Source organism: Catharus ustulatus, chromosome 5 (genome assembly GCF_009819885.2).
Source record: "Catharus ustulatus isolate bCatUst1 chromosome 5, bCatUst1.pri.v2, whole genome shotgun sequence".
NCBI classification, from domain to species: Eukaryota; Metazoa; Chordata; class Aves; order Passeriformes; family Turdidae; genus Catharus; species Catharus ustulatus.
The window spans coordinates 16,566,651-16,580,228 of record NC_046225.1 but is presented as its reverse complement, the minus strand read 5'-3'; the positions used below and the strand labels follow the sequence as shown (position 1 = coordinate 16,580,228).

The 13,578-nt window shown below is 40.7% G+C and overlaps 1 protein-coding gene across 19 annotated transcripts in view; it reads right to left on the bottom strand.

Moving 5' to 3' along the window:
- The window catches only part of ADGRL3 (adhesion G protein-coupled receptor L3), a 489,413-nt gene that overhangs the window by 236,998 nt on the left and 238,837 nt on the right, over positions 1–13,578 (bottom strand). The window lies entirely within an intron of this gene.

The window sequence follows — 13,578 nt, the reverse complement described above, 5'->3', positions numbered from 1 at the left end:
GCTGAGGCACTAGCACAGTTTGCTCAGAGAAGCTGTGGATACCCCATCCCTGGATGTGTCTTATACATAAGAGCATACACCTACTAAGATGATAAAGAAACTCAAATTAATTATCACTGAAAATTAGGAATCATTTTTCCCAATATCTGTCATACCTTAAAGGGGGGTTATAAAAAAAACCCAAAAAAACAAAAACAAAGCCTCTGCATTAAAATCCAAGCTTTTTTTTTAAATAGCCAGTGTAAAAATATTATTGTAAAAATCGGAATTGTCAAATACTACATAACTTCATCAGCTAAAGATTATGGAGAAAAAAATGGTCCGTTTGATAAAGGTGGAAACAAAATCACCAACTGGAAGCTCCAGAAAGCTGCTCTAGGGTTCCTCTCCTCTCTGCAAAACTAGAAGAACATTAAAGCTGGTGCAGACCAGGCGCCCTCACAGAAGTAAACTACAGCCCTGATCCTGCAAACAGTTTGCAAGTGCTTCCACAACTAGAGCAGATGAATTGAAATAACTTACTTTTTTCCTGGCTTTTGACTGCAGGATCATTTATATTCTGCACAAAAGACAATCCACTGCAAGCAGGCAAACAAATTAGATATTCTTGGTGTTTGCAAGCTGAGGCTGTTATTTATCAGTAACGACTGCAGTAATTACGCTGCAAATGGCCACCTGTTTAAATTACACAGGTATTTGTGTTCCAGGCAGACTATTGGGATATCCTGGGCACATGGAGTTTTAAGGAAGGAAGTCCACAGTAGTTCAATAATTGAGTTTGATCTTATTAAATAGAGGGGAATCCCTGGGAAGAAAACATAAACACATGCAGATTGAGGGGGAACCAAACACGTGAACTGTGTACAAAGCGTGGACACATCCTATGCACTCCTCTGTGGAGCAACAACTTGACTAAGTGGTTTAACTGCTGGTATTCCTTCTGCCTCCCATCCCTGTTTGCTCCCCTCTCTGTGCCCAGCACATCTGCCTCAGCTCAGAGCTGCTCCTTGATGTGTTCTGGCTTCCTGGCTAAATTTAAGTTACACCATTTTGTTCCACATTTCCTTGTCGCAATGTATTCAGGATTCACCATCCCGCTACTGCTCCCAAAAAAGACGCTGTCAGATTTTGTGCAGAAGAAATCTGCACACAAGTTATTTAGACCACGCCTCAGATCTGCCCTGAGAGCAGCCTTTTGGGAAGGGATTCTAGGAAGAACTTCTAGGAAGTGATTCAAAAGGATTTCAATGCATGCTTGTTCAATAGCTACTTCAGAAACGTCACCAAAAGCCACTGGGTACAGAAATTAGGTTAGTAACTTATGCTACAGGATGCATTTACCATCTTAGGAGTGCACACATTCCTCCCAAGGGTGAAGCAGGGGATTCCCAGCACACTGACAGGTGATAATGGAAACACGTTGCATTTTCACTTGGGTTTGAGGGCTGGTGGATTTTTTAGGATCAGTGTAGACTGATGATTATACTTGATATGTTATCATCAAAATACTGTGGAGATTTCAAAGGCCTCCCGTGCCAGTCCATTTGACAGTGTTGGCAGGCTGCAATGTTGTGCTTGTTAAATGAACTACACTACGTTTGCTACATAGCTCAGGGAAATAGGAAAACAAACTGACTTACAAAAAGAGGGACACAGAGATTTTTACTCAAATAGAAACCTGATAGGATATTACTTAAGGATGGAGCCTTAAATAAATAGTTAAGAATTCCAAATAAGATGCAACAACTTCCTTATTGTATGAAGGATTTCCATTTTCTTATGACAATGCTGTGATGTCCCCAAGAAATTCTCAGATATGGAGATGCTAAGCCTTTGCTCTTACTAATATTAGTCAGTTTTCTTAGACAAAAGCTTCAGGGCAAACTACTTTCCACTGCTGGAACATACCCACACTTTACTCAAAGGGTTAGCGATCATGCATTTGTTGCCAACTCTCTGTCAATTTACTTCCCAACTAATTTAATACATCTTGACTCTGAGGTGTTTTTTATTTTCTCCCCTGCTGATATCACAATGTCAGAGATCAAAAGCTCATTCCCATCTTCCAGCTTGTGTTACATTCAAGTAAATTACCAGATATATTACAGAAAATGTGCAGCACTCATCCAAACACCGTCACAAGCAACCCAACAAAGCCCTGAACACTTTGCAGAGTCGGGGGCACTGACAAGCTAAGGTTGGAAAGCCAAACTAACAAACCATGAAAATGTGTCTCCTGTACCTAGCAGGCACTTACAGATGTGTGGGCTGGAAAGAAAAATCAAAATCCTATGGGGCAAGGGGGAGGAGGGCTAGGGATGGAGGGCGGTGTTAAGGGAATAAAAGGAAAAAAAAGATACAGAGGTTTTCTTTTAGCTTGGTTTAATAAAGCTAGTAAAGAGATTTGTAAAGCTTTGGCAGGTCTACATGGTTTTTAACCTGTTCTTGCCCACACGTGTGAAGAAGGCCTTTCAGAATGCTCAAAAGAAAATAATGAGCAAATGTCTAGTAAAGACTAGGTCAAGCATTTCTGGCTCACCTCTCTAACCCTTTCAGCACAAGCTAATCCTCCTTTGGCACTGAAATAAAGAAATACAAACAGAAATCCCTTCTGCGTTGGCTGCCTGCCTAAACTATAGTGTCTGTAAACTTTCACTGAAAACCCTGTTGGAGTGAAAATTAATTCAGTGAAGACAATGCATTGCTCCAATAAGTGACTCTCTCATAACAAGACATACCTGACAGCTGAGCTTGATGACCTATGTCAGAGGAAAAGACACATGTATATACAACACGTGGAAACACACACAGAAAATGGGGCATACTGGGGTCCTGACTTGAAGTTTGCAAGAATACTTCAAAGTAAGAGACCTATGATAGGGGTGATGTTGTTCAGGGACAACAATGGAGGAGAGAATTTATTTCAATTCTATCTTAAGTGCTCTCTAGTGCACACCAAAACCACCTTTCTTTCCAGCGTTCTAGCACAATTATGTCCATGCCTCTGGGTAATTAGCTCTGATATCTTGAAAACAGTGAGAGAAAAATTAGCTGTGTGTAGGGATTAAAATCTAAAAAAAACCTACCTAAAAACTGACACAAACAAAGAAACTTGAATGCAGAATGTACATGCTGCCTGTTGTAACCATCAGAAAACAAAACAGAGTGAAAGCACTAACTGAAAGAGTATCAATATCTGTTTATTTTCATTTAAAACATTACAGAAATGAAAAAGTTGCTGGTTGAAGACTGCTGTCATATTGAGTCATTTGGAAGAATATTCAAGATACATAGGCTTCCCTGACCCCCAGCTTGAATGCAATTGGTATCTCAAAAATATTTCAAAAATAATTTTTGATTAAACTAAAACTCACTAACAAGAAGTAAATCAAATGCTACAAAATCACCATAGCAAACCCAAATGGACTGAAGCAAAAAAAAATCTCAGCTGGCAAAGCACTAAATGCAATTTCTGACCCTTTCCCAATAATTCCTATGCCATACATCTTCAAGCTATTCAACTGTACTGCCTATCAGATGAAATGTCTGTATGGATGGGAAGTTGCTAGTGTCAGAGGAGTTCTTCTTTAGGGGCTGAACTACCCAGTGCATTTAAAAGAATTAAAAAAAAAAAAAAAAAAAGAGTAGGATGAAAATAGGGTCAATCATATAGGGTGATGGACAATTTACCACAAGGAGTTTCCCCTGCTTTTCTGGGAGGGTTGCAGTGTTGTGCCCAGGATGAGAGAAACAACTTGAGAGACAGATCTTGAGTGTTACTGGGATTACAAAGACAACACCTTCCACAGAGTGAAAGCTACCAGGTTACAATAGGCAAGCAATGGATAACCAAAGGTATTTAAATTAGATGGTGAAAAACATTTTTTTTCTTTCCTCCTTCTTGCTTTCCACTTCTTTTACTACCATTACTGTGTTGACATCAGTTACCATCTCACCCTTCCCCACTGTGCACTACAGTGGCCATACAGCAGGTGGACTAGCCAGTTGCACTGAAACTGAAATGGTGACCAGCAGACAGATGCTTTCAATTAAGTTTATATGTTTTTTTACCCCTAGTCCTCTTCCCAATAAACAGCAATTGTGTGCATATTGCTTGTGTAAATCTGAAATATCCAGCACCAGGTTATAAATAATGACTGTTGCATTTCCTGGGCCAGATTTTCCAAAGGGCTTAACTCCTGTTCAGAGCTGTCAGGTGAACCAGCCCATCTTTAAAGGGTCTGGCAAAATAATCAAATCTCACAACAAAGATACTCTTGAAAATGACATGCCACCTTCTCTTCAGTTGCCAAAATAGAACTCAAACCAATGCTACCATTCTTCATCTAGAGTGGAGGTTGTGCCAACTGCAATTGCCAAATCCCTCAAAACGCCAGAGTCACATGTTTTATCACTATAAGCACACAGCAAAAAAAGTTTGGGTTTAGTTGTGTTATTCATCTACCAGCCTCATTTAAGACAGAACAACATCAAAAAAGCCTTAGAGACACTTCTTGAACACACAGTAAAATTATGTGTGGGTCCATCCCACAGCTAACTGCATCCTTAACTACTCCTGCGTTTTCCTAAATCCACTTAACCCATTTCTGAGTCTCCATAAACAGGGGACTAATACCAGGTGTATTATGCAATAGAAAAGAGGTAGACTTAATCTTAAAAGCATGAACAAAACATAGAAAGTAGTAATGGTGAGAGCAGCCTGACCACAAACTCAGGCTACAAAATCCATCTGAGATTCTGCCCTCTGTAAAGCAGCAAGTTATTTGAACTCGTGTTGATGCTGCCTGACCAGTTTTAATTGCCTATTTTCTTTCATCTACAACTCCCTAGATATTCCTTATTCTTTTAAATCCACACACAGCCCTTCTGCATCTCCCAGGTCAGGTATTTCAAAGCCTGCTCCCCGAGCAGTTTACCACGCGCCAGAGCTGAGGCTGTGCGTTGTGGCAGTGAACACTGATGCAATGAGAAAGGTTATTTTACCCACGGCTCCTCGAGCATGTGAGGGAGCTTTCTTTTACTGGGAATGCTCTGTTGTCACCTTGGCTGCAATCCTCTGTTAACGTGACATGGGAGACAGTGATAAGCTACAGCTCCCACTTCTTTAGCTTTTCTTCAGAGAATTAGGAGCTCCGCATCTTGATAAAATGACACAGAATATGCTGCTCGAGAATGAAAGCCATTTTCTAGCCTTTGATTACTGAAAGCATGGTTGATAAATTGAATGGGAAAGCATAAAAAAAAATGGGGAGGTGGCTGAGAACAAGAGACGTTAACAATGAAGCTCTTATGTGAGGAGGATTCAGGTCATCAATTTTCCTTCAGTATGAATCAAATACTGTTAGCAACATGGAATCGGCTCCACGATAAGATGCACAGACACGCTTGAGAAATTTAATGCTTCGCCCCTCATTGCAGAATTTACAGCATTTAATCGACCAAATGGAAAGGCAGAGGCTCTTATCAACTGGAAAGCGGGAGGCGTGACAGGAGAGCGGGCCGGGATAACGAATGCACAGTGAAGTCATGGGGATGCTTGCGAAGCCACTCCAGTGTCTCGGCGATGCTGAGGTTCTCTGAGTTAATTAAATTACCGCTCCCTCATGGGCACAATCTAATTTGGGATGTGATAGAAGTAAGGGACAGCCTCCATTTTCTTCCATGCCCCAGAGGACACAGAGTATCACTGAGTTAGATGCCTGAGGATCCACATCAAGGTTTGCATCCTTAACAGTGAGCGCTTCTGCCTCCACCCACAAGACTTCCCCAGATCACCTCTCCAAGCTCCTTTCTAAAATACTTTCCTAGAAATCTCTCTCAGCCTCCCATCCTTGCTATCCCCCACTTTTGTAATAACCAAACTTGTTTGCTTCCAAGCTGTGCCTGCTACACGCCTTGGGTCTCTCATCATTCTCTGAATTCAGTTTGCTAGTACACAACATAGAAGGTAGCACCTCCAGCAATTCCCTCACCTCCAAAAAAACCTTCCAAAACAACAAAACCAAACCATGCATCACTGTACAAGATGATGTAGTTGTTCATCAGGCTTTTATGCACATTTTTTCTCTCTCAAAGGTGCTTACAGTATCTTCTTTGAATCAAAATTTCTCTAAGAGGCAAAAGTTACTTGACAGACCAAAGAGCTATGTAACACAGATGCAAGCCTTTATGTGCAGAAAAATCACAACAATTAAGACTCTACTGAGACAGACACTGTCATTCTTCCCCATTACCTTCTAAATAGTAGTAAAAAGGATATCATGTCAACTTCACAGATTATCCAATATGTTTCTTTGGCATCTATTGATGTAACAATGCATTTTAATACACAAGAATGCCACAAACATCCAATTTCCTAGTATTTATTCAGAAACAGAATTTTCTTTACTGTTCACAAGTAACCTCTCCTATATAAATTAATGCTAAAATAAATCTATAGCACCCATTTCCCCATCAAGCAACATCTAAGCAGAAAATAGAGCAGAAAAAGCAGTTATTGGCAGTAATAGTTTCAAACAGCTAACCAGGGGATTTCTCCCTGCTCGCAACACTGATCTAAACACTGATTTAGCACACTAAAGGTATTCTTAGTAATCTGAATGGAACCTGGTAGTACATTTTTTTTATTATTATGTTCATTGAGTCACAGGGTCTCCAGAAGCCAAAAGGCAATTTATTCATCTAGTATCTATGGTGTCAGTCCTCCCAATACATTCTTCCCAGAATTTCTGCATTGACAAGCATTTCATTCTTTCTATTGATCCAAAGCACACATTAAAATGGCTTGCAGAGGAGGAATTGCCCCGTCCTCACTTTATTCAATACTTGCCATATCGTAAGGGAAAAAGCCTTGTGTCTGGAAATGATAAAGTAAAGGGATGAGTTACAGTTTCACATAAAATGCAGCAGATTCCTGTCACACCCAGTTTTCCTGTCCAGTTTGGTCCCAGGAACCTTCCTTCCATGAGGATGCCCAAACTCTCCTGCTGCCTTAATTAAGCCACTGGGCCCAGCCAAGGGTCTCCAGTGAAGGGAGAGGTTCTCCTTGCACTGTGCCACTCGTGAGCAGCTGCTGTCAATGCCACTGATGCCCCACTTTGTGGTCACTTAGTACAAAGTCATCATCTCTGGCACAGGAAGGATCCAAGATTCTCCCAAATGAACTCACTGACTTGTGGAAAAAGGGCACTGGGGAACAAAATCTCTGCATTTTATGACTAGAAACCCAGTCTTCCCTTGAGTCCTGTGGGAATTGCCCACAGGGCTGTGATCTCAAGGTAGCATTTATCTCCTGACAAGCTGAAAGAACAGTTTTCATCAAAGAATAACAAAATCAGGAAAACAATGATTAAAGAATAATTCTCACACTGTATTCGCACATCAATCAATCCTCTAAAGCAAGGTATAGATCCAGACACAGAAAGAGGTAATCAACTTTTTAATCATAGAAAGGACTTTTTGAATGGCATTTCTTCTTGTTTCAGAAAACAGCAGCTACAGCACACCTCAACTGAGAGAAAATCTGTTTTCTTCAGGTTCTTTCTGAAAAAGCACACAGGAAAAAAATGTAGGAACATAAGAAATGCCAGAGGCTTTGACCATACAACTCTGCTCCTGCTGCCCTGCTGAAATTCTCATTTGTTCTGTCACCCAGTGCAAGCAACTGAGGTACCCAACTCTGTTACAATGAATTACTCTTACTGCAACTTAATTCTTGACCTGAAAAGGTCTCTAGTTTTCATTTTAGGGCAACAAAGAATGAGAATTATTCACTGACCCACACATTGCACGTTTCTGGGTGGAACTGGGATGAGGAGTGAAGGGTGTGGGAAGCTGCCCTCCCTCCTCCTGCTGAATCTCCAAATGGTGTGTTCGCATGGGAGAGGGAATCAGAGCTTTTGGCCATGTCAAAACTGTCCCCCAGAGCTGCTGCCTGTGTGCCTCCCAAACTTCAGACTAGCTCCACTTCACCATGCAAGAGCAATCTCAGAGGCAGTTTTGGGAATCTATCCAAAAAGTAGAAAAGAAAGAGACTCAGTTCTGAGTTCTCCGTGAGTGCCATAAAACACCCGTGAGCAAACTGCACATTGTATGATTTTCAAGACCAAAGTGACAAATTCCTGACCATATTACTGGGGCTGTCATAGAGGCAATTAAGCAATCATCCAGAGATACAGATTATCAGAGAATCCTGCTGTCAGCAGCAACCAAAAGCATCAAATATATCTACAATAAATGGGAGCAGCAGAAGTAGAAAGATCAGTGGCATCAATTGATTCCAAACAACCTACAGGAAAAGCAATGCCATGGACAGGCAGAAAGAGATCACTTTCTACACTTAGCAGATATAGAAATCTTAAAAACCCCAGGTGGTGTTCACACTGAGAAAAGCAAAAAGCAAATGCACAGAGCTGGAAAGGCTGTTGGTTAGGAGAAAAGAAACCTCCTCTGCTACTTTCCCCAAGCGTGCCCAAAAACTCTAAGGCAATACCAGGGTCCCAAAAAAGAAACCAAAACAAAACACAAAACAAACAAAAATACATAATTTTATATGTGGTGGAACAGGACAGCAATAATCAGAGATGAGGAGGCAAGAATTTCCTCTGAAAGCAAGTTTTACTGTAAATGCCTGCTTCAGGACTAGTGAGTCCTAAGCACTCCTTCAGCTTAATCTCCCTATAATAAGTATGGCCTGCTGAAGACTTTGAATCTTGAAAAAATAGGTCTTGACAAAAATTAAAAATTATTGTAATAGCATATATTTGCATATAGAATAAGTGGAAAAGTCATGAGTAAATAGCAAATGAGTTCCTATGTGACCCGGTCTAACAAATCCAGAAGAAATAATTTCCCTCTATAAATCCTTAGCCAGCAGTGTTGCTGGACACAGCAAGAAAGCATTACACCATCCTAACCAAAGGATCAGTTCTACCCCAGCCAACCATCTGAAAGCTTTTTTTGAGGGAAACAGCCCTTTTCCCCTACACACCCCCAATTAAGTACTTCTCTGTACATGTTTCAACTGCACATCTTAAGTTCCTGTAGCTTAGAGTTGAAAGCCTTCCCACACCTACAGCCTTCTCAGAGATATGAGTAACAAAACACAGCCTGAGATACAGCCATTCAGGATAAACTCTCTTTTGGAAAAGATGAAAAATTCATTCTCTCCCCAGAGCCAAGCTGAAGCAGTCAGGAGTATTCACGTCTTTTTGCGATCAACTCAATTAAGCACGCAGTAAGGATTGCTGGGTAAAATGTAGCATGTATTTGCATGCATGTAAAATGCAGACTCAAGGAGTCTTAAAATGCCCTTATAAATACAGCAAAAATAGACCAATAAAGTATTTTGTAATGACTATTTATGTTTGTATAACAACTCATTATTTCAATTCTCCGCATCAGGGATTTCTTGTTTCTTTCCTCTACCCCTTAAATAAATCTAAATAAATTATACATTTAAAAACAGGCTATGCATCTATAACAACAGAAACAAATTTCATTTAACATCCAGCTGTCAAAGCCAGCCCTTCTGTCACTCTTTATTCAAGTCTGTTCTACATAATTCATGTCATCTTAATTATTTCCTTCTCTTTCTGGGTAGGATAGCACTTAAGGACGAGCCACTTACAGCACAGTCATTTCCTTTGGAGATGATACGACTGCATGCCATGATCACTCACCAAAAAAAAAAAAAACGTACACAGATATTTTAAGGTCTCCAGGTGGGGAATGATGTCTATGCAGATGCTATCATGATAGGACCTCACCTGATGCTGCCTAGTACAGCAATAAAAATAGCAGTATATATGAATAATACTGTATTTTAACACAGACATACTGTGCTATTAATAGCCTCCCTTTTTGTTTCTTTAACTCCTGTATGAAGAGATGCTGGGAAGCAGAAGAAGACAGAAGAAGAGAGTATCGGCTCAAACCAGACTGGTATCTTTTTTTTCTCTTTTCTCTTTTTTTTTTTTCCCATTAAATCCCCAAAATTAAAAATTATTATGTCTCAGCCAAGGTCCTTCCTTTCCTCCACCACTCTGTGCCAATAGTCAATTATCAGGATTTACAAACAGACCTTTAATCACAAGTACACTAAAATATGTCTAAAGCAGTACCGGCATCACTCTGGAAATAACCTATCCCATTTGCACAGGATAAATAATTAAATTGTTTCAAGCAGTCTAATCTGTTAATGCCTGAGAGTCCCTAATTTTGGCTACTAAATTTCAAGAAGCTACTTTTGTCAATTCAATATAGTTAATAGCCATAAATCAACTTCCTCACTCTACATGACTAATGAATTTACTACATGACAGAGAAAGCCAATTCCTCGAATTAAGATTTCAGTATAAAGCGCTCCTCATCTTCCCTCCATCCCAGCACATTCCTCTTCCTTCTCTGCCCTTTCTGTGGCCTCCTGAAAGCTGCAGCAGGGGACTTGCAAAAGTGATAGCCTGGATCCTGCTAACATTTGCTTGCGAAGATGACCACCGTGATTCAGGAAATGTTCTCAGTTGAACTGAGCTACTAAATCTCAGCAGTGCTTTGCATTACCCCAGACCCTCCAGAATCAGGTTCTTTGCGCTCCAAAACACTGTTAGAAACATCATTGATCACACCCAGGCTCCAAACAAATCTGGGGCTGCTTCCTGTGCACGCAGTCCTGTACTTTTCACCCTGCTCTGCTGCTCACGTTGCCTTGCACACCATCTCAGGTTACTCAGAGCCTCAGCAAAGCATGATCACTTACCCAAAGCTGAGCTGAAATGGCAGCAGAAGTCTCCCCACTCAGGGATGCTGCCATCTCAGAGCACAGTTCAGGGCCGGGAATACAAACACAGATTGATCTGCTAGCGCTGGCACGGCCACATGCACAGACCAGCAAGAGTCAGGGGACTCACCTCATTAGGAGCTGGGAAGATTGAAGGGGCTGCACACAGTCACAGAACAAAAGCACTGGAAAATATTACCTTAATTCTGTACCGGCTGACTGCAACATCAAAGAAATCCCAGCAAAACACAGATTGCCTCTTCAGCGCCCAAAGAGGACAAGCAAAGGGCTTGCTGCCCACCCACCTGCTTCCCCACAAAATGCTGGCAGTAGGAAAACACTGCAAATGGGAACTGCCCTCCCTGGGGGTGCTATCCCCATGGGAGGCACTTGCTGGTGCAGCCCCAACAAAGGCTGATTGGAACACAGCAGATCCTGAGCGCCTCCAAATCAGGACACTCCAGTCCAGGGCAGTACAGGACCTACACCTCCACACAGCCTAATAAGCAGCCCTGTAACCACATTTTTTTAAAAAAGACATAAGGATTACTTAGAAATAAGCAAAAATATCATAGTTTTCACAGAGAAAACAGTGATTACCTGTAGGCAAAAGGACACTGAGAAGCATGTAGGAAGAAAGAAAAAGTCCAGCAGAAAGTAAAGCCAGGAGAAGATGAAAAGTATTAAAGCAAGAGTTACAACCATCTCTGCTGCCTAATAATGAGATAAGGAGATGATAATTACATGATAATGAAATTAAAAGCTTGGGAAAGAAGGAAAAAATTTAAGCAGCTGGAAGTCAAAAGCTAAATTCTTGGGCATGTTATGAAGCCAGCTCCCTTGGACCCCAATGCCTACTATGGTCTTACACACAGTGGGCAAAAGTGGGATATACACTCACAGTGTGAGTTCATTGATTAGCAGTCGTAAAAGCTTGGAGGTGCCAAGCTGAAAGTCATGACATCTGTGTGGGGTATTAACACCACAATTTTTCAGCATTATGCATGGAACAGAAACATGGACTTAACAGATATCCAGGGCAGCACAACTTGCTTGCTTTCTTTGCAGTTTTGAAGAAATCCAAATGACCAACATCTACATCATAATACAATTTAGATTTGCTAGTCTGCTGCAATACCTTTGGGGTCTTGTGGATGTTGCTGCTGGTATTAGCTCTGAAGAGACTGTGTGTTGCTTCTGCTTTCTTCTAGATATTAAATCAGGTCTTTGTGCATGTGCAAGGCAAGAATTGTGCTGTCTCTAAAAAAGGCTGTCATTTGCTATTTTTCTGTGCACATGTTGCTGTACTTTCTCATATGTACATCCCCCTCTACATATATGCAGTCACTCTAGATGTATATACAAACATGCCAAGTGTTGCACATTAAAGAAATGCATATACTTAAAACATCATACTGTATCCTGTCTATTTTGCCAATAGCCATCTGGGAGAGGGAAGGAAGCAGAGAGAAATACTTCATGTAACCAAACTGGATTTTGTACACTTCTCCAGAAAGAAAATGTTCCGGCTACTCTTTATTTTACAAGTTAACCATTGTTGCAATAGCTTTACTGAGATAAAGACCACCAAACTATGCCACATGGCAACCAACTCCAGCAGGCCACCACCTTTATTTTCAGTGTATTTTTAAATGCCACAGAACACAAGACAGGCACATTTTCATCACCCTTACAAAAACACTCTGCAAATCTCAGTGTCTCAATTATTTTCCTGTGTGGGCAATACATTTTTGTAGAATTTTGTTCTAGTTAAGCTCTCCTGTGGACCACCAACAATTGATGATGGCTCCTCTCACAGCACAGGGATTTCAAAATTACCCAGTGTTTACTTCAGGGCCTCATACTCACAGCTAAGTCCTTCAGCCATTCCTGTAGCCAATGCTAAACACAACTTTAAATTAGCACCACAGGCACTGCAGCTTTGTTTCTCTTCTTGCTGAGCAACACTGGACTGTGACCAATCTGTCCTATAGATTTCCTCCTTCCTGTAAGGCCCCTAATAAAATTTGTGATATTCAAAAAGTGATATACTCTTGATTTCACATTCCTCTTTCACAGCTGCATTATTCCTGCTGAAACAGGGGAATGGAATTATGCATGGAAGCTCTGCTGAGAGTTTTCTTCTTCATGGAAGAAGAAAAAATGCTCAACATGCTCAGAATTCAAATCAGAACCAGAAGGGTCCTGATTCCATATACATGTTATCAATATGGTGCACATTTGGAAACCACACACTATTTGCCAAACTTAAGGGTGTCCCCCTGGGAGGAAGGGGATTAATATATAACCTTGGGTTAAAAGAGGTTACACAATCAGGATTTCCCGTACCAACACTGAGGAAATTAAATTCATGGCGGGGTGCTCTGCTGCTGGAATGCAAGGAAACACTGGAAGAAACTAACATGATTAAAATACATGAATTAATTATTTTATGCAGAAGAGCCCCAAAACACAGATTTGGCAGGTATACTCTTCAAATTCACTTATTTATTCATTCATTTTAGTGGCTCTGCTGTACTTTGTGAATTATTCTCCATAATTCAAGCAGACGTGTAAGAGAGTTCCCACATATTTTAATACATATTCTGGAATCTCAAAACCAAAAAAAATTGAACTATGTATCCATTTCAATGGGTGCATATTTGTGTACATCTCCAAAGATGACAGCTGAAGAAGGGAATATTGGGTTTTAATCTCTTAATTATGCTTTTTTTTCCCCCATCCTCTCTTAGTGCATTAATTTGGAAGTTAAGGTTTCT